Source organism: Felis catus, chromosome A1, assembly GCF_018350175.1.
Source record: "Felis catus isolate Fca126 chromosome A1, F.catus_Fca126_mat1.0, whole genome shotgun sequence".
NCBI classification, from domain to species: domain Eukaryota; kingdom Metazoa; phylum Chordata; class Mammalia; order Carnivora; family Felidae; genus Felis; species Felis catus.
This window is the reverse complement of record NC_058368.1, coordinates 166,632,787-166,658,052: the sequence shown is the minus strand read 5'-3', so window position 1 is coordinate 166,658,052 and position 25,266 is coordinate 166,632,787. Positions and strand designations below refer to the sequence as shown.

Genomic DNA, 25,266 nt, shown 5'->3' with positions numbered 1-25,266 from the left:
TAGTTAGAGTAGAACATTTTGGACAGAATGAAATCTACTGGTGGTCCGTCTTCCATTTTGGTCTTTGTTTGAAGAATGCATGATTTGAAGGCTTAAACCTAAAAAGAATGAGTTGCTTATTTCAGTTGGAAAAAAAGCAGAATGATGAGTATAAACATAAAATTTATTTTGAAAAACTTAAGTTTTCTAACCATATGATATATTGATCCAAAGCACTGATAAGACTCTCTAGTAATTGAAAATAAAACTATCTTGTTGAAAGTTATAAATTATCTATAAATTTTACAATGCAAATTGTTTATCTGGCATTGGGCATTGTAAAGGAGGAAAGATTTAGATATTGGCAAGAGATTATGGTGTTATGTTTATTTTATCTCAGATTTACAGCATGAAATGTACATCCTGAATATTCAGGCACAATGCATGCAGTATAATCAAGTAAAATATGAACTATTTCCCATTGGTTAAAGAATTATTTTTCAGACTTGATATAGTTTTGACTTGTTTAACATATGCCTGGGGCTTATGTGGTGTATTTTGAATGTATTTGAATAATATATGTTTTACTATGTATATACATTGAGTAAAATCAGTAACATGTCTAAAATGTATAGTGCCGTGCAAAATCCATGACTCAATATAAATGACATGAAAATAGTAATTCCACATTTATCTCCCAAGCTGGTCAGCAGAGGACAGGATGAAAATGTCTACTGAAATGTTTTAATCAGTGTGCGTTCTCCACCCAAAACTGTGGTTGGATAAAATCCAAAATGAGTTTCTTTGTCTTCCTTATATTTATCAAATGCTAAAGTAGAATAAAAGACCTAAAAAAATGACTTGTCATAAATGGAAAACTTTAAAATTAACTATTTTTGTCACGCTGAGGTTTTTCTAAGACCTCACATTTGGCTACAGAAAAGCAAGGTGGTTTCCATCTTTTCAAGATACAATGCAGCGCGTTGTTCATTGCAACAGTTGGCCTGCCAAAATTCCTTGGCAAAGGGAAGCCTCTGGCCAACTAACTGTGATATAATAAATGATCTGACCAGATTGTCAATGAATTGAGATCTGAAGTTAAAGCCGCTTTGGGGATGGAGAAATTAGTTATTTCTCTTCAACTCTTGCCCCTACAAATATGAAAACTCTGAAAAGTATACCACAAATCTCTGGAGAACTGATACTGTAGCAAGTAGTGGTATGTTTCTCATTTGTCTAATATTATGAAGCATTTATTTATTTACAAGGGAATTTCATTATTAAACATTTATTACGTCTGATTTAAAATATAACGCATGTTCATTTGGGTAATATGGCAAGGTTTAAAGAAAAAAAATAACCATCCACAGTTTTATTACCCACACATATCTATTGTTAAAATTCTGATAAAATAGCTGTATTTTTCTCTGCACATGTAGATTATATATTGTGTGTGTTATTTTGTATTCTACTTTGAATAGCTTCCTATTATAGCATAAACAATCTACTATGACATAAAAAATATCTTCATTAATGCTATTAAAACATTTTAAGTACTCAACCATAACAATTTTTGGTCATTTAATGTATCCACATACCAATATCTTAAGAACTTCAGAATAAATTGTTTTAATATCTAGATTTGCACTAGATTGCAAATTGTTTTAGTTTTCCACATGTATACTCTAAGATAACATAAACTATAATCCTGATATCTATGTTCAGACTTTGCCGTTTTTAATTTTTGTAGTTGCAGCCCTGATAGATTTGTTTTAAAAAAGTTTAGAACTATACGTCAGGAATAAACCTTGATTACTGGCATTGATATTCTGCACAGAACCAACAGGGGCTCAGCCAAAATATAAAGTATCTACATTTGTTTTGTGCTTTTTATGACATCCTGTTTGGTGTGGACTTCCTCTGCCTGAGCATGGTTGTTCATATACTCTCTTCATCAGAATGTTCTTAGTTCTGTTCTGTCTTGGGTATAAAATTATATAAATGTCTAGTAATTTATGGACGGTATTCTGTAAAGATATGATATGAGCTAACCACCCCTCCTTCTTAATATTGTAATTATTTTGTGTAGTGACACATAATAACTACCTTTCTCATGGTAAGCATTTCATAATGTACAAAATTGCCAAATTACTATGTTGAACACATGAAACTAATATTATATGCCAACTATAATTAGGTTGCAACAGTGGGGATGGAGAAAACAGGACAGATATGAGACATATATTTGAAGACAGAAGATGAACTAATGGATTCGACCTAGAAGGAGCACAGTTTTTGGCTCAAAAATATTGGTGATTTGTGTGCTTTTTTCTGGAATGAAAAAGACTGAGGATAGAGCAGGTTTGGGGAGATGAATCAAAGAGTCTGTTTTGGACATTTTAACTTCTATATGTCAATATGCTATCTGAATGGAGATATTAATGAGGCGGCTTAATATATAACTCTGGAAAATCGAAGACAAGTAAGTACAGGAAATACTAGAAATAAAGACCTGGGAATTATTTTCTGATAAATGGCATCTGAATACATGAAGTAAGATACATTACTTACTACAATCAAACTAGTTCAAAATACTCCTCTAACCCCCAGTTTATGCTTTTGGGCTTGGTTTGTTCAGCATTCACATGGACAACACATCCAACTCCTTATCTTCAGATATTTGGCCATTTCAATACCAGGGAACTTTTCTTTACTCCACTTTGTCACTTACTCTCACAGTTTGGTCCTGGACCTTGGCCCAGGCATGATTCATCATTTCAAAACTCTTACAGTTCTGACCTTCCTCCATAACTACCAAACAAGACCCAACTCAAACTCAAATCTACTCTCTGTGCTCCTATGGAATACCAGCTAAATACAGTTGACGTAAAAACACTTCAACATTTTTTTTTTAATTTTCCCTCTCCTATCTTTCAGAGATATTTTTTAATGGAGTATTAGAATTATTGTGGCTATAAGTAACAAAAAAAAAAAAGAAAGAAGGAAACACTTGAAATAAAATGTCATAGGTGAACACTTTTCTTCTGTGCTGTTTTTTTTTTTTTCATTTTAGTCATTATGACCTTGGAGAGAGGAGTCTCTTGGACTTGATTCAACAGCCCATTGACACCACAGTCCACATTCTTATAACCCACAATTTGCCCAATTTGGCCATACAGAGCAGCTCCACCTCTAAGTTTTGCATTAATATTCAAGGCAGGAAGAGGTGGGGAAGAAAAAGAGGCTGAACCAGCTATGCCTATCTCTTAGAATCTTAAAAGTAGAAGCTGCCTTTCCATCTCTACTCTACTTTTTAGCATTACAAATTATTTTTCCTCCTATTTTTCAAAGCCAATGCCTCCACAGTAGTTCTTAATCCCATCGTCTCCACTATCATCTTTCTGCATCTTCATTCCTCTCCTCTTCTTCTGCCACCATTAAGTTTCAAACTTCTATTTATCTACTCACTCTTCCTCTAAATTTAGCCCAATAAACATAGCCAGGCTTCTTCAAAAATGCTTTGTCATTAATCTTTCATCCTTCGTAACTATAGTCACTGACTCTCTGACTCATGCTTCATTCAATTCTCAGCCTACTGTGGTCTTTTCTCTCTCTCATCATTTCGAAAACACTGTCCTTTCAAAGGTCCCTGATGACCTCTACAATGTCAAGAGCAAGTTCTTGTTTGACTGCCTTTCAACTAATTCAACCCTGTTAATTAGTGTTTATTCTTCTTAGAAGTGTCCACTTAGAAGTGTTTTGAATTCCATATAAATATTGTCTCTCCAGTCTCTAAATGCTTCTGGAACTATTCATTGATGGCCTTCTTTGCAGGTCCCTCTCTGACATACCAGTATACTCCCAAATTTTAAACTTGGCTTATTGGTATTTACTTCCTCTGAACACCCACCAAATGTGGTCTCAACCACTGTCATCATTTCCACAAAATATTAAAGGTAGCTAAATGAACACTGACATTTTACATCCTGATATCTTTCATGATGGCTTATATGACACTTATCTGCATAACTCATTATTTAAATGTACCACCATCATATTCATCATGCTCAAAATTAATCTAAGATATTTCCATCCTTTTCCACGATATTCCTCTGATCACCCAAAAAAGAAAACTGGTAAGCATATGTTACCTCATTACATTGCAGCCCACAATACTATCATCACTATGAATCCTAAATATTTCTTCTCACTTATTGATACCTACTATATCCACTTTAAATTCAGGCTTCATTCAGTTCTTACCTGTATTATTTCAATAACCTCCTAATAAGGAAGGTCATATGGATTCAACCCATCCCCCACAATGAAACAAAACTACCTATCATATTTACAGTTGAAATTCCTTGCAATGTCCTCTATCACTCATAGGATAATACTTCAGTGTTCCCAATTATTTACAGGAAAATGCACAAGAGGCATTTCATGGCAGTGAAAAGTGTCTCTGCTCTAGTCCTTCTCTGAAACTTTGATCCTATGTGACTATAAAGTTTCATCTCCCTTCACCGCGTTTCTCACACTTTATATGTTGGTGAAACCAGTGTGTGGAGCTCCTGGAACAAACTACAATGTCACCCAACTCCTACGTCTCCTCTCATTGCTCTCTCCTCTGAGACTATCCTTCTGAGCTTGCTGTCTTGATCCATTTAATTATTGACAATTCTCATCACTTTTCAGCCTTTTGGCTAAGATCAAGTGTAATTGTTGCCGATTCTTAAAAATTTAGCTTGGTACCACTTCTTTCAGATACTTCATATCTGCCTCTTATTTCTCTCCAAACTTTTAGTCCTCTCCAGTTTTTGTATCACCCTCCCTCTAAAAATATCAAAATTATCAAAAAATAATTTCTCCCATATGCTATGATCTTTTCTACTTCTAGATGTTTGCAAAAATTCTTTAGTCTGAGTTTTCTTTTTCTCTCCCTTTACCTCACCCTCTTACCTTCCAACAGCTATCCTCTAGGATATTTCCATTTTTACCATAAATATTACTCCCTTCCAGAGTCTTCCTGAGCATCAAAGTCTCAATTTGATCCCTTTAATGTGGTGTCATAGCATGATAGCAATATCAAATACATGTAGTATTTAACATATGCCAGAAATTCTTCTAAGTGCTTTGCATATATTAAAGTATTTAATCCTCACAATAATGCTGTAAGTTAAGCATGGTTATTATCTATACTTTAGAGTTGAAGAAAATGAGGTATTGGGACATTAACTAATTTATCCTATGTTGAACTTTAGCAAGTGAAAGGGACACACTTTGCATGTGGGCAAGCTGTCTTAGCTCATAGGGTACTATAATTCTGCATGCTCATAGGGTACTATAATTCTGCATTTCTTCTATCATACATATCATAAGCTTACTTGCTATTATCATTCACCAGAATACAAACTCTCTAAATGCTTATTTGTTATTGAATCTCTATTTATCCAAAAGCCATTGAACATATTTGGTCCTCAAAATTTTTCTGATAAATGACAAATTCATAACTATGTGTTTCTGTTCTGTGTTCCCATAGCACTGTGGGAATATCTATGCTTTTGCTGAATCTGTCCAATTATTTACTTATAGCCCTCTTGGTCTTATTGAATTGTAAGCCCCTGTAGGACAGAAACTTTACTTATTCATCAGTGTGTCCCAAGTGAAGCACAGGTGCTCAATAAATGTTTGTTGAACAAATCTGTAAATAATACCAGTGGAAGAAATGCATGTAAGTTTTTTTTTTTTGATGTATCTCAACAATCCCCTTCTATCTTTACTTCTATGTGGTAGGAAAATACTTGTTATATAATACTTATGTTAATCATCTATTTTTGAGACCTCTATTTTATTGTAAATGAGGATGATTCTGAAATACATCTTTCTCCCCTAGAGTCCTAAAACATTTATGAATCTTAATTCTCATCAAGTATTATAAGACTATCCCAAAATACAGCAAAAATACATTTTAATAGTCCACCAAGTGCTCAATACTGTATTGCCATAAGAAGTTAAAAAGAAGAAGATATATTTCTTGCCCACAAGGGCAATGTAATACAGAAGTTAGCTCCAGCATAAATAAATCTCTGTGATCATAAATGATAGAGACATGCATATGCTCCCATTGACATGTCAGGTTACACACAGGTGTAAGAATATCTGGAAGCGAATGAACCCAGGTGGATTTAGTTTGACAAGTTTTCTAAGAGTTGAATCAAGTGGAAACTTGAAGGAGGGTGTTGTGGTTTCATGCATTTAAGAAAGGTGTGTGACCCAGAAAAGGCAGTCAAAATACATTGTAATGGCACATGGAGAATAATTTGAAATATTTTCATTTTTTAAAGTGTTTATAACAAGCCATAAGGTTGTATATAATAGCTTGACCTCCTACTCGGGGACTAACTCATAAAAGTCTGTTTTTGACAAATAGTCTAGGCATGGGCTTAATTTTTATTTTTTATTGCCCCAATGTGCTTGTATTTCCACATATCCTCAGCAGAATCCCACATACTTTTCTACTTCTGCTTTTTGAGATTTGTTCCCTTTTCTTTTATCCTCTTTCTGTTTTAACATTTATTTAGCATTTATTTAAGCATTTACTTATTTGTTTGTTTATTTTCTTTTGGCTTTTTATTCCATGGAAAGCAACTTCAGGAACCTCTCAGCAATCACCTCCTGCATTTCCAGTACCTTACTAGTTCATCTCACTTAAAAACCTTCTTTTTAAAACAAGGAATTGGTTCTCAGTGGTTTGCATCTAATATTAAATTAAATAAGTATGGATATTTTATAAATGTGAAACATATATATTCATTATATCTTTACATAAGTGAACTAATTTTAAGTGTTCATCATATAGCATAATATGTGTTACATGCCAGAATGGAATGGTTTGAATGAGAAAAGATGATTAATTAAAATATGGCAGCTATTTTTAACAGAATTTTTTATTTGAGTCTTTCCCAGGGGCCATTATGGACTTGATTTGAATACACCAAAATTTTCCCTAAAGAAACTCCAATTTTCCAACTTTGTTGAGAAGTTTCGTTTACACAGTCTTCTCATAAAGCATTATCTTCAACCAGAGGGTGATGGTGAAGTGGCTTTGTCTAACGTTAATAATGTCCTTTTGTTTGAGGTGAGACATTGAGACCATATCTCTGGCTCATGCCTTTACATATAGCAGTCCATAAGAAATGGAACAAATAAAACCTGTAGACACAGCCTGCAGGTATAAAATGATGAGGAAGAGAAATCCCCCTGTTGTGCCTTCATCTGGCCTTTGTATACACTTGGTTATAACATCTAATCTGGATTTTACTCCTTCCCTTTGTCAGGAAAAGGATCAAATCTGGATTCATTCTCTGGTACATTGCTTATCAGGAAAAGGCAAAATTATATAAAATAATCTAAACATAGCTCTTCTTTCTGAACTCCTTTTGGTCTATGAAATTCCAGCTGCAACCTTAAATCATCTGATTTGATTTTCTTATTCTTAACCATCGTTTTCTTGTTTTCTATGTATACACTTTATAGCAAATTAAGAACAAGAGTACATATGTGCAGCTAGGATTGGGAAAGTATTTCTTCCATTTATTCCTGGGAGGCAGACATTTGTCTGCTCAGTCAGAATGTGAAGTGAAGAATCAGATTTATGTACAGCTGTATTGCTACATTAGTTAATATGGGGGGGGGGGAGAAAGGAAGAAATATTGACCCTTTGTGTAAATCATAGATGATAACAAAAAGCTAACACTTATTGAATGTGCCAAATGCCATTTTAACCAGAGGCTTTACTTGGGTTTATCTTTTCTATGTGGCAGATACTCTCAAGTAGGTACTGTCCTCATCTCTGCTTCTCAGACAAAGAAGCTGAGGCTTTGTACGTTAAGTCACTTTCCCAGTAATCCTTAGCTATTGAGTAGGAGGGCAAGATTTGAACCTATGTCTATCTGGTTCCATAATGCACATTCCTCTTTCTTTTTTTTTTTTTTAAGTTTATTTATTTATTTTGAGGCAGAGAGAGAAAGAGAGAGCGAGCGAGCGAGAGCAAGAGCAAGGGAGGGGCAGAGAGAGGGAGAGACAGAATTCCAAGCAGCCTCTGTGCTGTCAGCACAGAGCCCGACACAGGGCTCAACCCCATGAACCCTGAGATCATAACCTGAGCGAAGACCAAGAGTCAGATGCTCAACCGACTGAGTCATCCAGACTCTCCATAATGTGTGTTCCTAAACAGCATGCTACATCATTTCATAGTTAATACCCCAAATCTCAAAAGAACTTTGCTATTAATCATTGTTTAGATCACGTGTTCTACTAAATTCTCTATAATTACAGTTAAAGTAAAATTTAATAACTTTTGAAACATAATCTAAGGATGACAAATGGAATACGTTGTATCTTAGGATGTTTAATGTTCAAATGGATTTTTTAACTTGTAAAAAAACATATACTTTTCCCTGAAATTTCTTGAAATACATTTCCACCAATCTTCTTAGTCTCCTCAACAAATCTAATTATTCCACTTTGGGTCTCTCCTTGGTTTATCTGTTAATTATTCTCTCTCTGTTCTTTTAATATGTCATTTGTGTGTCCATCCTCTCTCCATCATCTAAAAATATATTTAAATATTCCAGCTTCTTATGGTATTTTTGCAAGGGAAGGGATTTCCTTTTTCATATTTTTGAAGGGTCTTAGAAGGATGAAAGAAATACATATTTGCTCAGCCTAGTGTCTTGAAATAGAGGCTTTGTGTAGTTAACTTTTTCAATGAGAATGATTCAGTAATTATTACAGGTAGACTGGATGCTTAATATCAGCACTGAATGACTCTATCACTTAATACCACTTTTTCTTTTTATTTTTGGGCTTCTGTATTCTCTCACCAAAAAAGGAAAATTAAATTTCACTGCATTAATTAATGTGAACTGTTTCGTCCTCTGACTCAGATCTCTGATTTATTATTGGATATGTATCACAATCAATAGCGTTGGTCATACAAATATGAGTAAAATATTATTAAAATCATTATTTAAAATATTCTTGAAAAGAACAGTGTGTGACTACAAAAGTTTGTAATTTATATGGAGTTAAGTGAAGACTGAATTTTATAGAAGATTGAGCAATCCAAATGATAGCTTTATAAATCCAATGTTGGGGGCAATTTTATAATTAATTTAAAGCAATTAGTGGGAATAATTCTTAATATAATTTCACATAATTTATGGCCAAGTAAATTTACTATCAATTGCTTTTCACTCATTGATGTCATATACCTCTGCTTAGGCCATGCTATCTTCTACTACATTTGCTGAGATTTGAAGTATTCCTATGTCTGAGGATGGCTACATAAATGCAGCATGTCTGTGTCCCATGAGTAGGTACATCATTTCTATGGTGAGGTTTTTGTTTTTGTTTTACAGTTTGTTTATTTTTGGTGTAAACTTTTAAAAATTATATTTATTTATTTTTATATTAATTCCAGTTGGTAACATATAATATTATATTATTTTCAGGTATACAATATAGAGATTCAACAATTCCGTCACCCAAGGTCATGTCAAGTGCACTCCTTTTTTATTTTTATTTTTTTAAGATTTATTCATTTTTGAGAGACAGAGCACAAGTGGGGTAGGGCAAAGAAAGAGGAAGACACAGAATCCAAAGCAGGCTCCAGGTTCTGAGCTAGGAACTCACGAAGGCATGGACTCAAACTCACGAACCACAAGATCATGAGCCGAGCCGAAGTTGGACACTTAACTGACTGGGCCAGCCAGGCTCCCGATGACAAGTGCACTCTTTAATCCCCATCACCTTTTTCACCCATCCCCCCCCCCCTTCCCTCTGGTAACCATCAGTTTATTCTCTATAGTTAAGAGTCTGTTTCTTGGCTTGTCTCTCACTCTCTTCCTATTTTGTTCATTGTTTCATTTCTTAAATTCCACTCATGAATGAAATCATATGGTATTTGTCTTTCTCTGACCAACTTATTTCACTTAGCATTATACTCTTTAGTTCCATCCATGTCATTGCTACATGGTTAGTTTTTATGTGAATTAAATCATGGTCTACGTCCACTGACAATACCCTCAGACCTCTGCAGTTACTATCATCACCCTTAGGAGTGCTCCTTTCTCTTTATCACTCCCAAATAAAAGCACAAACATGGCTTTTCCTTCATATAAATGAGGTTATAAGTTTTAATAAGAGTTTCTGGAAAGGATCAAGCAAAAAGACATACCTACAACTGGTTGCTGTCAGCAGTCAGAGAGGTTTGCAGAGTTTTCAGACGGTACCTTATTGTTATGAGTAGTTCACCATCTTGATTTAGACCATTAAGTTATTAAACAGTAATGAAGGGTGAAACTCCCTACCTCCTCAATACCTGCTCCTCCTTTTTACTAGACAAGTAGAAGGGTAGAAATGGGACATATATCATCCAAGGAAGTCACTATTTTCTTATTTCTAAATTGTGGCTGTTTATATAACTGATATTGACAGGTTTTTTTGTTTGCTTGCTTAATTTCCTCTGGGCATTTGTAGTCTCTGAAGTCTGTCTGAGACCTCTGCAGGCCTCTTCAGAATACCTGATCTGAGAGGTCCCACTTGGACACAACCGCATTCATTCTCCCTTCGCTCTTCCCCCACCAGGGCATACACTGTTGGGATTTCCTTGCCCGGAAAACATTCTTATCATGTGGAGTACAGGCAGGATAGCTCAAGCACAGCTACTTTTCCAGGTTTCCACTTCATCCACCCATTCATATCCTGTTCTTGAAACTGCTCGGATATGAGAAAGGAACAGATCACAGAGTGTACAACTTATGTAGGTGTCAAGGAGAGAAGGGAATGATGTGCTAGATTCCTCTTCTTCTTACTAGTAACCTTGTAAGTACTAGTAAGACAGAGTTCTTCTCTTGACAACCTCCTTTCACAAGCACAACCTCTTTAAGGGACAAGTCCAAAGACCCATTCTCTTTTTTGGTCTGTCGGTGAGTGGTGGTAGCTTAATGGCTGCAGGACCAATTTTACATCCTCTAAGTCTTAAAGATGGCTAGGCTGAAATGTTTGTGGGTTACAATGTAGTTTGTCAGCACCTATTATTTTCTGGTTTTAGTACAATCCTGAAGAACTTAAATGTGAGTAGTTGAAACTTGTCTGATCACTCTCCAAAAATTTCGTAGGGTCTTGGATATTCTCCTCATATTAAATTTACTATCATGTTTCCATCCTGTTCATTTTCAACCATTAATAGATCAATCTTCTGTAGTATAAGGTCAGTGAGTTTGTATCTGTTATTCCTCATCAGACATAATTTCTTGAAATTTTACTGTGATCAAATGATGTCCTTGCTTTTTCATAGGTACTCTTATTGCCTTTCCTAAGACATTTAGTGTTTAAGAGAACAGTAAGTAAATTATGTTCCTTTTGTGTGTGTGTGTGTGGCACATATTCCCCGAAGTAGAGCAATTATGCATCACTTTGTAAATAATGCCTTCTATATGGCTTTATTTTTTCTAAAAATATCAATGATCGGTTTGTGAGATTCCCTTGTCTAAATTCTATTTCAATATGATTTTCACAAATGGAGAATTGCCCAAGTAATCATTTCCAAAGCATTGTTACCTCAAACTAACTTTGAAAATAGATATGCTAAAATTAAGAGAGAAATACATTTTTCAGAGGGAGGTGGGCTATGTAAAATCATATAAAATTTTTATTGTAGTTTTATGGCATATTATCTTTTCAGTAAAATATTTTAAATAAAATGGCTAGAACACAATACACTAAGAGAAAGAGCAATTTCTGTGAGAAATCATACATTATCACATGGGAAGAATAGTATGTAACACACTTCACATGCAACAGAGGCACGAGGTGTTTTGTTAGAATTGCTGAAGCCACAGCATTACAACTGCTTTACTTGGTGTTTAATCTTAGAAGGAATTTGAGTCATTCGGCGGAGCTATCGGTGTGTGTTCTCTTTCTCTCTGAACATTGTAAGGTTTTGTTTTTGCTCACTAATCATTATACTTCCCACTTGCTAGAAGAAGAATCAATAGAGTTTCTTCTAGAGATGGATTTAAAAAGTGAATCTTGATTTCAATAAATGCTTTGTAGAACCAAGGATTTCTAGGGCATGCCTATGTTAAATACAGGGCAACTTTCCAATTGATCCTCACTCTTGTAAAGCTTAGAAGTTATTGAGAATGCCTTGAAGATAGACAACCCATAATTAAAAATGCTCTTCTAATGAAAATAACTATTACAGAGTCTTTAAGAAAAACTCAACTGAATATCCATTAGCCATTATCATAGTATATGTGTTTACTGTACAAAATAGGGAAATCATATGTAATTATATTTACTTTTAGCATATTGTTTTTCTTTCTTGGACTTGCCGTATATAGTCAAATATGAAAAACAGTGTAAGAATTTGGAGAATCTGAAAAGTCATATTGACTTAGGGGCACTTGGCTATTTGTGTCCTATTCTGAGATTCTAGTTGTTATATTTACCTGAGAAAGAAACTGAGTATTATATGTGGATTATTGGAAAAATTATAATTTATTATATCTTTTAAGGTTAGTGATAATAGTAATGAAATCATAAGTTGTACATGAATAACCTTATGAACAGTGTTTCATATCATCATTGATTTGATATTTATATTATTAATGTTGATAATAAGACCTATCATCATCTAGTATTTATTTAGTTTTAGGCAATTTGTAGAGAAAAAATAGGCAATTTTCTTTTTAGGAGATTTTTAGGAAAAAGCTATAATAACCATGAGTCACAGATACTGTATTCTATATTGTTATTGCACTTTTATATCTTTTAGTGTTTACTTATTTATTTTGAGAGAGAGTGAGTGAGCATAAGCAGGGAGGGACAGAAAGAGGGAAAGAGAGAGATCCCAAGCAGGCTCTGCACTGTCAGTGTAGAACCCAATGTGTGGCTCAAACCCACGAACCGTAAGATCATGACCTGAGCTACAATAAAGACACGTAACCAACCAAGCTACCCAGGTGTCCCTGCTATTGCACTTTTAGAAAGCAGTGGGTCTGAGATTCTAAACCACATTTTACTGACTTTGCCCAATACACTATATATTTCCTACCAATGTTTCTGGGATGACAGATAATTATCACCAACCATTCAGTAGGTGAGACACTGTGATTAAGAAGATCTCACAGGCTTTGGATAAATAATCTCTAATGTAGTTCAAGCTACACTCAATATTGCCCTGTCACAATTATGCAGATAGTGGATGTAAGGTTAGATATTATTCAGACTGAAAACCCCAAATCCTTTATGGCATAGGAAAGGTGTGTGTGTGTGTGTGTGTGTGTGTGTGTGTGTATGTATATATATGTGTATGTATGTATATATATATATATATATATATATATATATATATAATATCACAAGACAAATATATATACTTGCAAATACGTAGCATTTCAAAGGAAAGTTAAGTCATATGGGAAGGACTTTATTCATTCACCTCATGAATTGTTAATACATTTTGATAAACAATAACATCTTGAGTAGCTGCACTCTTCATTTTTTTAATTCATTTTTCTCATATTTTAAGGGATCTGCCTTAGAACCACAAAAGTTATTTCTTCAACTTTTTTAGAAAATCTCTTTACAGTGTAAGTATCAACTACTTATTCAGCTACTTTGAAAGAACTTTGGACAATCAAACAAAACTCACTTATTTCTCACATGCTGTTAATGGCTTATAATATACTATAATGATATTGTGTTCACTTACTTTCTTTTCCACTTCATTATGCAACAACTCCATTGTTTTTACACAATAAGAGACATACATTCTGCTTTTTTTCTCTCTATAAGGCTAGTAGAATATAAATGTTATCATCATCATGAAAAGAATCGTCTTGAAAAAATCTTTTACATCTTCTGTGACAACAATGATAAAAAAAAAATCAATGTAGTTACAACCATTAAAGAGAATGTTCCTTTTACTTTTGGCTCTTGTCTGAAGGAATGAAGACACAGCCCTGAGCACAATTTAGAATGCATTCTGGTATTCTATATTTTAAAACATGTATCTTGCTTTCCCCATTGATCTTCTGTATTGCCCAATAAGAAGATATAGGATACTGCATTTAGCCTGATGTCAAAAGCCTGAAACCAAGACAGCAGAGACATGAAGCTATTAAGGTATAAAACATGTAGTTTCAGCAATGTTCATTACTTTGCACACATTCTTGCAGGGATTTTCCAAAACATCTGCCTTTGCTAATTGAGGTCCTCAGGAGTCATAGTGTAGAGTTAGAGTCATGAGCCAAGAGCTTGAAATCTTGGGTCAAGTTCAAGCTTAGCCTTACATTTACTCAAAAATTTTGAGGGGAATAATTGTGTATGGACCTTGTTTTATTCCCGTTTCCTCATGTAGAATTTGGCATGGAATAAGGACTAAATAAATATTTGTTGAGTGAATAAACACATGCGCTCAAATTGTTAATGTTCTCAGAATCACAGATTCCTCAGTTGAGAAAATGGAAATAATAACATCTGAGCTGTGATAGCAATAAGAAACTGTATATCTGTATGATTTGTATGTATATGTACATAAAAACATTCTGTAGTTTGTGTAACCCAAAAAAGTACATGAAAATGTAAAAAAAATATTATTTTTATTAATACTAGAATCCTTGTTGAAGACAGAGTGAGGAAAATGAGCACTTTATGATACTCACTCACTGTGATAAACATCAGAAAGCTGTGAAGCCAGAATACAGTTTATACATACAAAATGAGAATGCTACTATGCTTCTAGTTTGTGATAAACCTTCCTGACTTAAATATTACACATCTGTTCCCTGAGAGGCAATGTGAATACCATTTAATGCTGTCAATAGGATATTCAAGAGAAAAATGTAATGTTTTACATGTCAAAGATGTTCCTCTCAGTGCATTGCCATTAAGTATTGGCATCAATCATTAAAGAGTTCAACATTTGGATTGTTTTTAAAGTTAAAAACTCACAGTGATTGGTAGAGGCAAGTCAAAGATGAGGCATGGGAGCAGTCCATCTGTGGTATAAGCAATCCATGAGGTGCACTGTCTGTAGAGAATTTAAAAATAATAATGTTCAACTAAAGTCAACCTGCTTTTTATTAACACCATGCCTTAAGCCAATAATAAAAATTTCCTTCCAGAAAGAAAATGCATTGTTCTAAGTTCTAAACAATTGCTACAGTTGCTACTGAGTTTTAGTAATATACACGTAAGCTTCAAATTAGCACTTTTTTGCTACTTACCCTCTGGTAAACATTGTATTCTACATGGAACTTAATTTACCTCTCAGTTATATAGCTGGGTTTGATACATGCATTTGATTCCAGAATAAGTTCATAAACATTTGGAATCATTTGAGATCTTTCTAAGCACAGTTCAAGGCTCCCTTTAAACAGCAGAGTAGTAATAAATGATAGCCCAGTGATTGAAAAAAGGCAGAGCAAAATTTGATCACCTGGACTTTTATCTGTGTTTAAAATATTGGCAACTATTAGAATTGATCCTAAAGAAATGACAACATATAATAATATTGTACTTTCTGGAATTTATTATAAAAAGGGATTTTTATCATTATATGCCAAAATTTTCCTTATACCTTAGATATTTTTAAAATTGTGTATGCCCATTGTATTATGTGAAATTTTTTTTGAAATTAAAATTAATGAAAACTTTGTCAATCAACTCTGAGCAGAGTTAAAGTTACAAATCTGGCTATATTGCCTACTGACCATAGTTTAAAAAGATAACCCTGATAAACTCATTGATAAATCTGCAGCTTAAGACTTGCAAACAGAAACTTTAAATTGATTATAACTTATTATAGCTGTAGCCCAATGTATAAGATATTTTCCCATTCTTTAAAGATACAGTAATAACTAAAAAAAATAGCTAACCCACTACATTATTCCCTGTTTTGTACTATAATAATTCCAATTTTGTATTCTTTAAATTTTTTTACTGACATAATCACATGTATACAAAGTTTAGCAAAATCAAACCTCTACTATCTGTGCGCTCTTTCTGGCCGTTATTTTTATATATTTCATTTCATGATTGTTGCTCGATAATAATCTGCTCAGGATATCACCTATGCTAGGGTTGTCACTGATGATGATTCCTGACCCACAAACTGTCAAATGAAGAAAAAAAACGTTGAAGCTAGGTATGTAACTATTCAAACCATATGCAAGCAATGAGTTGTTTTTAACAGTAGTGAGATTCAGTTCTCAATTGAGCTTCATATGGTAGAAAGGGGAATTTTTAAAGTTCTCTTCTGTGTATGTACATACAAGTGTGTAAAGTAGGGATGACAGTGAGATCACTAGAAAGGAAAATGTTCCCTTGATCTTGGTTTGGAATTTCTGCTCATTAAAAGATGTTATTAAGAGTGTAAAAAAAATAAGCCACAGAGTGGAGGAGGGTATTGATAATCCATGTAAACCACAGGGGATTCATATCCAGAATGTATGAGATATCCTTATAAATCAAGAGAAAAGAAGACAGGGAACACAAATGAGAAAACATTTGATCAGGATACCCAAATGGCTAACATGCACATAAACAAATGTTCAAAGCCGTTGATAGAAGGGGAATATAAATTAAACCACAATGTGATATCATTACAAACTCACCAGTATACCTTAAACCAAAAGAAAATATGAGACTGACAATACCTATTGTTGGCAAAAATGCAGCATTGCTAGAATTCTCTCCTACACCGGTAGTAAGTGCAAACTGGTACAACATTTTGGAAAACAATTTGGCATTATCTGCCGAAGTTGATTACATGCATACCCTGTAACTCAGCAATTCCTTATAAGAATGACCTTGTGGCTTCATTCATGATGACCCCCAACTGTAAACAACCCAGCTGTTCATCAACGATAGAATAAATGAATTACCTATGGTATATTAATAGTGAGTGTTATATAGCAATCAAAGTGAATAAGCTGCTACATGCAATGTCATCTCACAAACATAACTTATATAGAAGACTTAAAACATATACAAAAAAGAACTCCTATAAAATTTATATTAGTTCAAAACTGGGTAAAACTGATATGTAGAATTAGAAATCACGACAGTATTTCATTTAAGGAGAAATATTGGTGACTGGGAGGGATGTCAGGGAGGAACTTTGGTGTGCTAGTAATATGCAATGTGTTAAAGTTTTTCATAGGCATGTTATACTTCACTAAAAAGTAATTGAAGTCAATGATATTGCACTTACTATAATTTCAATAACATAGCAAATCTAAACAAGAACTCCACTTGCATAGCAAGGCCACACAGACCGTATCTGCAATCTATAATTACACTAAACATAAATTGACCTTATAGCAACCTTTGTTGTAATGCAGTGGTACCGACTTTTATATTTTATCAAAAATCTTTTGAATATAAAGGTCATTAATAAAACATTTAGATAAAATTGGATTTTGAGATTGTTAGTGGGAAAAATCTATTACATTTGTTTCTTATGTGGTGATTTGTATCTCACTCACAACTTAATCATTATCTCATATAGAATTACTAAATTGCTTGGTGGAATCACCAGTTAAAGAGATGTAAAGAATACATGTGCTGCATTATTCTTCACATTTCCTTTATGAATTTTCACAGATGTCTTGAAATGTACATTAGAGACAACTGCTTTGCCAGACACATGATTAATACTTTTAAATCAAGAACTTATTGAGATTATATCATACCTGCCCTACTTTGATGTTTTCTAACTAGATATACACTATTATTTGTTATAAAACCTATTTTATTTCTTTTGAAGAAAACAAATGGGCAAATTTTCTGAGTAAAAAAAAATCTCTGAATCTTCTTCAAAGGCAGAGAATAAGGAAATAGTAGCAATAGAGTATAATGTCAAGAGGTATAAATGTCTGCCTTTCTTTTTGATTTACAAAAGTTTCATAGAGTGTTTACTTTTTTTATAATTTTTATTTTATTTTTTTATATACATATGAAATTTATTGAGAAATTGGTTTCCATACAACACCCAGTGATCATCCCAAAAGGTGCCCTCCTCAATACCCATCACCCACCCTCTCCTCCCTCCCACCCCCATCAACCCTCAGTTTGTTCTCAGTTTTTAAGAGTCTCTTATGCTTTGGCTCTCTCCCACTCTAACCTCTTTTTTTTTTTTCCTTCCCCTCCCCCATGGGTTCCTGTTAAGTTTCTCAGCATCCACATAAGAGTGAAACCATATGGTATCTGTCTTTCTCTGTATGGCTTATTTCACTTAGCATCACACTCTCCAGTTCCATCCACGTGGCTACAAAAGGCCATATTTCATTTTTTCTCATTGCCACGTAATATTCCATTGTGTATATAAACCACAATTTCTTTATCCATTCATCAGTTGATGGACATTTAGGCTCTTTCCATAATTTGGCTATTGTTGAGAGTGCTGCTATGAACATTGGGGTACAAGTGGCCCTATGCATCAGTACTCCTGTATCCCTTGGATAAATTCCTAGCAGTGCTATTGCTGGGTCATAGGGTAGGTCTATTTTTGATTTTCTGAGGAACCTCCACACTGCTTTCCAGAGCGGCTGCACCAATTTGCATTCCCACCAACAGTGCAAGAGGGTTCCCGTTTCTCCACATCCTCTCATAGAGTGTTTAAAGCCATAGAAGATAATTTTATCATGATTACAAACCATATGTGAAATTTCATCAGATATAAGATTACCGCAAACTACCGGTGACTTAAGTCTAAAGTCCCAATGTTTGAGTAAATATACTTACAAATTTATCTACATTTAATAACAAATTTTAAGGCAAGAAAAAAACTTTACTAATCACAACAGTAAAATTCTAAAAGGCTTGACAGACAACTTGAGGTAAATAAACTCTGTCCTTTATTCAAACAAGAGATTTACAAGACAATGTCTATATATAATACTATTAGTTCTCACATCATTTAAAAGTTATAAGTCTATGTAAAAATAAACCCAGTGAATCTTATAATGTCAGATAAAGATATTAAATTATTTTCATGGAAATTATGGAGTTTTTAGTGTACTGACAGCCCTCAAAATCTGAAAAAATATATGTGATTTAAACAAATAAATATTGAAATACAGGAGTCAAAGTTAAATACAGCCTACAGTGTTTTTAAAAATCCAAGAGCATTAGCTGTACATGTTCCCTAGCATGAAATTAAACGTCATTTGTGTATGAATCAGGTTAAAAAAAAAAGGAGTTATATAAGGTTTGTTTACCAGTTGAGAGACAGTTGCCTACAGATTCTTAGGGCTGAGTGAGCCTGCCTGGGGCCCATGCTACCTGATACTTAGACCCATGTTCTTAACTACCTCAGACCCCCACACCAGTTCACACAGACTCCCCAACTTGATAAAATTTCATTGTTTGTACACCTAATACCTATCCTTTTCAACTAGATAAGTCTGATTTGCACACCAAGTTTCCTCTAGAAATAAATCTTAATAGTTAGTGCTTGGCAGCCATTGAGTCCTGCAGAAATGTCTGGTGGGAGAACTTTTAAAACTATAACATCATGTTCTTTAGGAATATGTACTCTATTTTACATGCAACTAGTTCTTAGGCTTTGCCCTTTAGAAGTAACCATTCAGAGCAATAACTTGCTAAATGTGTAACGTTGACTTCTAGTATCTCTTTCAGTTTAACTTTCAGGGATTTTGTTCCTATGTTCTTTTTCTCCACACCTTCTTTCACTTCTTGAATGTAGTTAAGCTAATTTTCTGTTGTTACCTTACAGATGCGTATTCAATTATATTATTAACTCCAGAATCTATAAAGTTGAAAATTCATAGAACTAAGGATTTCATTCCTTGCTCCGGTTATTATCTATAGTGGCTGCCTGTTGCATCATATGTGAGTTGATAGGGTATGAGGAACTCTGTTATGTCCAAAATTGCTTCTTAGGTAAGCTGTATGCTTCTCAAGTTAGAAGATTCAGAAGACCTCTTTATTCAATAGCTCTGTAATTCTGTTGCTAGCTGGAATCACCACTTTTCACTGAACACTGGCTATGAAGTAGCAACCTGGGTTTCTGACCTAATGGATGTGTAAACCATTTAGCCTGATGAAGAACATATTCCTTTTGATTTGCCTTCCATGATGCCTTTTACCTTTGTTACAAAATGTCCTGCAAGGCTTTAATTATTAAATTAATTTTTGGAACTATAAAAACATCATGCAAAATTCATCCACTCACCTTTGTAATACACTTCAAAACACCACTCCAATCATTGTTATTAAAAAATATAATGAGAAAAGGCTTTTTAAAAAGGTCTTGAGTTTATTGCTAAGTTATAGTTTAATGCTTTTAATATCAATATGTAAAAGCCAAGTGAAGTTATTCTTGATTTTCGAAAAAGGTAAATTTCATGGAAAAAAATGTCAAAAAAAGAGAGAGAAAAGATAATAGTTTAAAATGTTTGCTTTGATACCAAATCAGAGTATCACAATGATTCCTCCTCGCATTCTGTCACACCTCAGGTCATGGAAGGACAGCATTTAAAAAATGTATCTACCAGCTAGTACTAGAGAAGTATGATTGAATAAAAAGTTCATTTTTTCCACAGTATCTAGTATTGTTATTAATGATAATTTACTTCAATTTCCATCAACCCTGCCCTTAGAAAGAAACATTTAAATATACCACTGGTTCGGTTGTAGGTTTCTATTAAGAAAGGGTATCTTGAAATACAAAACATTTTAAAAAGTCTTGAATGTGTTACAGTTTTCAATATTGTTATTTCAATGAATTAGAGTCCCATCTCTTGAAAAAGTTTAATATATGTCAATCTATAAATTTTATGTCATGATTAAATAATATTTATAATTGTTTTTATAGATTATTTTTAATACAAGTATAAAAAATACTATATTGTCTTTAAAAAAAGACAACTTGCAAATTTAAAAAAAATTTAGAAATCTAACCAATTCAAGTATGCCTCACAAAATTTTAAAATCTCAAAATATGCTTGGGACACACATATACCAAAAAATCTGGCACTAACTGGATTACCCAAATTAATCAAGCATTAACTTATTATTCCTGGTGAAAATCAGTGTATTATTAGTAATAGACTCCCACTAGAGAATTAGTAAATTCCTCTGTTTCCCAGTGTTTTTTTTTTTTCTTCTTCTTAAATACAAGCTCATTATCAGGTGCCTCTCTTGCATGAAAATTGTTTGCTATTGGGAAATGAAGGTATGTCTTTTTATCCTGAAATTTACTGGTAGGAAAGTAAAAAGACTGTAGTGTTGCAGGTGGAATGGTTAAATCTAATACTCTGACATACTTTAGGAAAAAGTATGAAAAGAAAGTGACTCTGCTTGGGTGGTATTAAATAGATTGGACATGTTGATTTTGCATGTTTATTTAATTTTTAGGTTCAAGTCAATGAACTTAATGAACTGAATTTTTTAAAAATCTCATCTGGATAGATAGAAATGGACTGTTAAAAACAGAACCACGATATATTACCAGACTTGAAAATTAATATTTTCTTACTATCATCAAATGCCCAGATTAAAAAATAATTTGATCTAATTTGGAACCAAGTGAGATCAATATGTTTCTTAAGTCTTTTTTAGTTTCTAATTCTAAATAATTAATATTTATAGATTCCATTGTATCTCTTTTTCTCCCCTTGTAATTTGTTTGTTGAAAAAAAAGGTTGAGTAACTAGATTCATAGAATTTCCCAAAGACTGGATTTTCCTGATATTAGCCTATCATTTTACATCTTTCTTCATATTTTATATTTCCTAAAAATTGACTAGTATATCTTTAGGCTTGATATGATTTGTGGTGGGAGATTTCATACATAATAAAGTATATATGTTTTTTAAATACAACATAAGCTAGAGTTTGGAAGTTTATTGGTGCTTATAATTACATTGTCCTTATTTCTGAGTGTTGATTGTTATCCCAAGTGCTAATGAAGTTTCTTCCTAATGAGAATAACTCTAAAATATCCTGTGGCAGAAAATCTGGGGAAGACCCACCAAGTCATCCTCACTCTGTGATTGGTGTTTGGATTAGGTGTAAGGTGATGAGATATCTGACATTTCACTGGGGGAACCTGAGCATCGCTCTGAGACCTGATGAGTACTGGACCCGAAGGTACTCTATACATTTTCTATTATCCTTAATCCTAGAGTATAGTTTGACTCATCTTGCCCTGAAATAAGCTTTTAGGAATTAAGGACAAACCTTTGTCAACTCAGGGCAAAGCAATTCATGCAAAATATAAATGTTCTTTCACTCCCCAAATCTCAGTTACTTTAAGAGTACTCATCATGAACTAGGCATTGTGTTAGGAACTGAAGGTACAAAAATTTGTGAAAACAGACATGATCCCTGTTTTTTATGATACTACAGTCAAATGAGGAAGACGGATAATAATCAAATAATTCTCCTAATACATTACTAATTGAGAGAGTGCTCTGAAGGGAAAGAACACTATTTAATAATATCATAAACAAACGAACCAAATCTCAAGATGTAGGAAGAGATCATAAAGACACTACAGGGCCAGGCATATTTTGGAGGTGATAAATAGCCACCAGGATACATTTATGGAACATACAAATATTTCCCAACCAATCACAGATTATTAGTTGAGGGAGGAAATCCTATTCCTGAAAAGAATTCTGGGTATCTGAGATGTAGTCCTTGCCTTCTTTTTTTTTAGACATTAAATAAAAGGATTATCCCTGAAACTAAGAGAGGTATGAGCCATTTGGTTTCTATCTCAAGAGTGATTATAATGTGGCTGGGTGGCTCAGTCAGTTAAGCATCCAACTTCAGCTCAGGTCATGATCTCATGGTTCATGGGTTTGAGCCCCACATGGGGCTCTGGGCTGACAGCTCTGAGCCTGGAGCCTGCTTCAGATTCTGTGTCTCCCTCTCTCTCTGCTCCTTCCCCACTTGTTCTCTGTCCCTCTCTCTCAAAATAAATAAACATTAAAAAAAGTTAAAAATAAAACATAAAATACAGGCCTTCTCACCCTCTTTTGCTCTGATGGCACACATGGGAAACATTGGGTAAGCGAGAAATGTACCTATTCACAAAAGGCTTTGAATCCTGGATAGATCCAAACATAACTTTAACTGCTGTTTGCAATACAAACTAAATGGTTTAACGATTATATTAGCCATACCAGTATTAGGCTGATTAAATAGCTTTGTCTAGAAATAGAGAAATTTCTTATAAGCCACATGTAAAGTAACTGTGAATAACCATGTGCAAAACTATGAACACAAGCTGAACAGATTTAGAAATACATTTTTTCTCTACACCGTGAAGTATTTCTTTACTTCAGCAATTCTTTATGTGAGAGAGAGAGCCACCAAAGACACTTCAATATAAAGGAAACACAATTTTTTTTTTAGTTAAAATTGGGAAACAGAAGAAATAAGAAGACAGAATTTGGGAAACAATTTATGGAGAAAAAGAATATAAAAGAACAATTTCTTACTTAGAAAATTTTGCAGTATGATACCTGCCTTGCTTACAGAGAAGATAAGTAGTGACAGATGTGGCTTTGTTATAGAAAGAACTTAATGTCAAGCAGCTGAGTAACTATGCTTCTTAAAGAAAATTAATCCTGAGCTGTCTTAATTGGGCTCCTTTCCTCTCTTCTTTCCTCCTTAAATTTCCATCTGGAGTTTTCAGTAAATGATAGCAGTCTTGATGGGATCTAGCGGTCTGAGTGATTTCACATTCCAATTCTTCCTGCTGGTACTGTACACAAACACCTTTCGTAAGTACCAGTGTCCAAAGTGGGATGATTTATCTCAAAATATGGCCGTTTATTTCATTAAAAGCTGGCTAGGAATAATATATTATCATTTACATACATATTTGCCTTTTGTTACTGTATCTTTTCTTTCCTGTCATACTTTTCTCCAAGAGTAATGGGTTAGATAATGATATTACTAGTAGGGATAATTTATAGAAAATAAAAATGCCATTTGTGTGTATTATATATTTAATCATGCAATTTTGAAATTCCTATAAAATGAAGGCACCATTATTTAAGGAAGGTAGGCAGTGTTGCACTTTTCCTGGCTAGAGCTATTACACAAAAACCTCTTTAAAAAATTATAATAGGGGCACCTGGGTGGCTCAGTTGGTTAAGCGTCCGACCTTCTGCTCAGGTCATGATCTCAGGGTTCGTGGATTCGAGCCCTGTATAAGGCTCTGTTCTGACAGCTCAGAGCCTGGAGTCTGCTTTGGATTCTTGTCTCCCTCTCTCTCTGCCCCTCCCCTGCTCATGCTCTCTTTCTGTCTCGAAAATAAATAAAACATTAAGAAATTTTTAAAAATTCATAATTAACACCCAGTTAAACAATGACAAGATACCAAATTAAAGCCCTCTAGATATTTTTTTTTTAATTTTTTTTTCAACGTTTATTTATTTTTGGGACAGAGAGAGACAGAGCATGAACGGGGGAGGGGCAGAGAGAGAGGGAGACACAGGATCGGAAACAGGCTCCAGGCTCTGAGCCATCAGCCCAGAGCCTGACGCGGGGCTCGAACTCCTGGACCGCGAGATCGTGACCTGGCTGAAGTCGGACGCTTAACCGACTGCGCCACCCAGGCGCCCCTGCCCTCTAGATATTTAAAAGGAGAAAATCTGCTATATAGGCAAAACATAGGTATTTAATCTTACTATCCTATGAATATTCTCTGATGACATTGAAGATACCACTGGATAATAATAATGATGAAGTGTAGAAGGAAGATAGTGATTTTTAAGCTGGGAGGGGGGCACTCCAGGCTAGTGAGCTACTGTAGGAAATATGGTGATTTAATTGATGCCTCCCTGCTCTGGAATGACCCATCCTCCATATTCTAATGAAATGGCTCCTCATCTCTGTGTGGTCCTGTCTGGGTCTGCATGTTTAATCCTTCACTCATGTGGCTTCCCCTTTTCTTATCCATAAGTTTCCACAAGATGGTGAAAATTCCTCACGGCATTCTAGATCAGTGTTGTCCAAGGGAAATATTCTTCATGCCACATTATTAATTCTAAACTTCCTATTAACTACATTAACAAAAGTAAAAGTGAGATACATTTTAATATTGTATTTGATTTAACATAATATAAAACTATGATTTCAACACATAATCAAGGTAAAAATCATACTTGTTTTCATACTAAAGCTTCCAAATCTAGTTTATATTTAACACTTATGGCACATCTGAATTGA

General features: G+C 34.1%; 1 long non-coding RNA gene across 2 annotated transcripts in view; it reads right to left on the bottom strand.

The window, feature by feature from the left end:
* The window catches only part of LOC123379276, a 438,377-nt gene that overhangs the window by 258,098 nt on the left and 155,013 nt on the right, over positions 1-25,266 (bottom strand). The window contains exons 2-3 of one of the 2 annotated variants that reach the window (XR_006583542.1): positions 15,004-15,082; positions 13,462-14,139 (exon numbers count right to left, since the gene is read on the bottom strand). This is a non-coding gene — a long non-coding RNA (uncharacterized LOC123379276). Of the gene's footprint in view, positions 1-13,461; positions 14,140-15,003; positions 15,083-25,266 lie in introns of those variants that run through there. The other variant, XR_006583543.1, reaches the window with a different exon arrangement.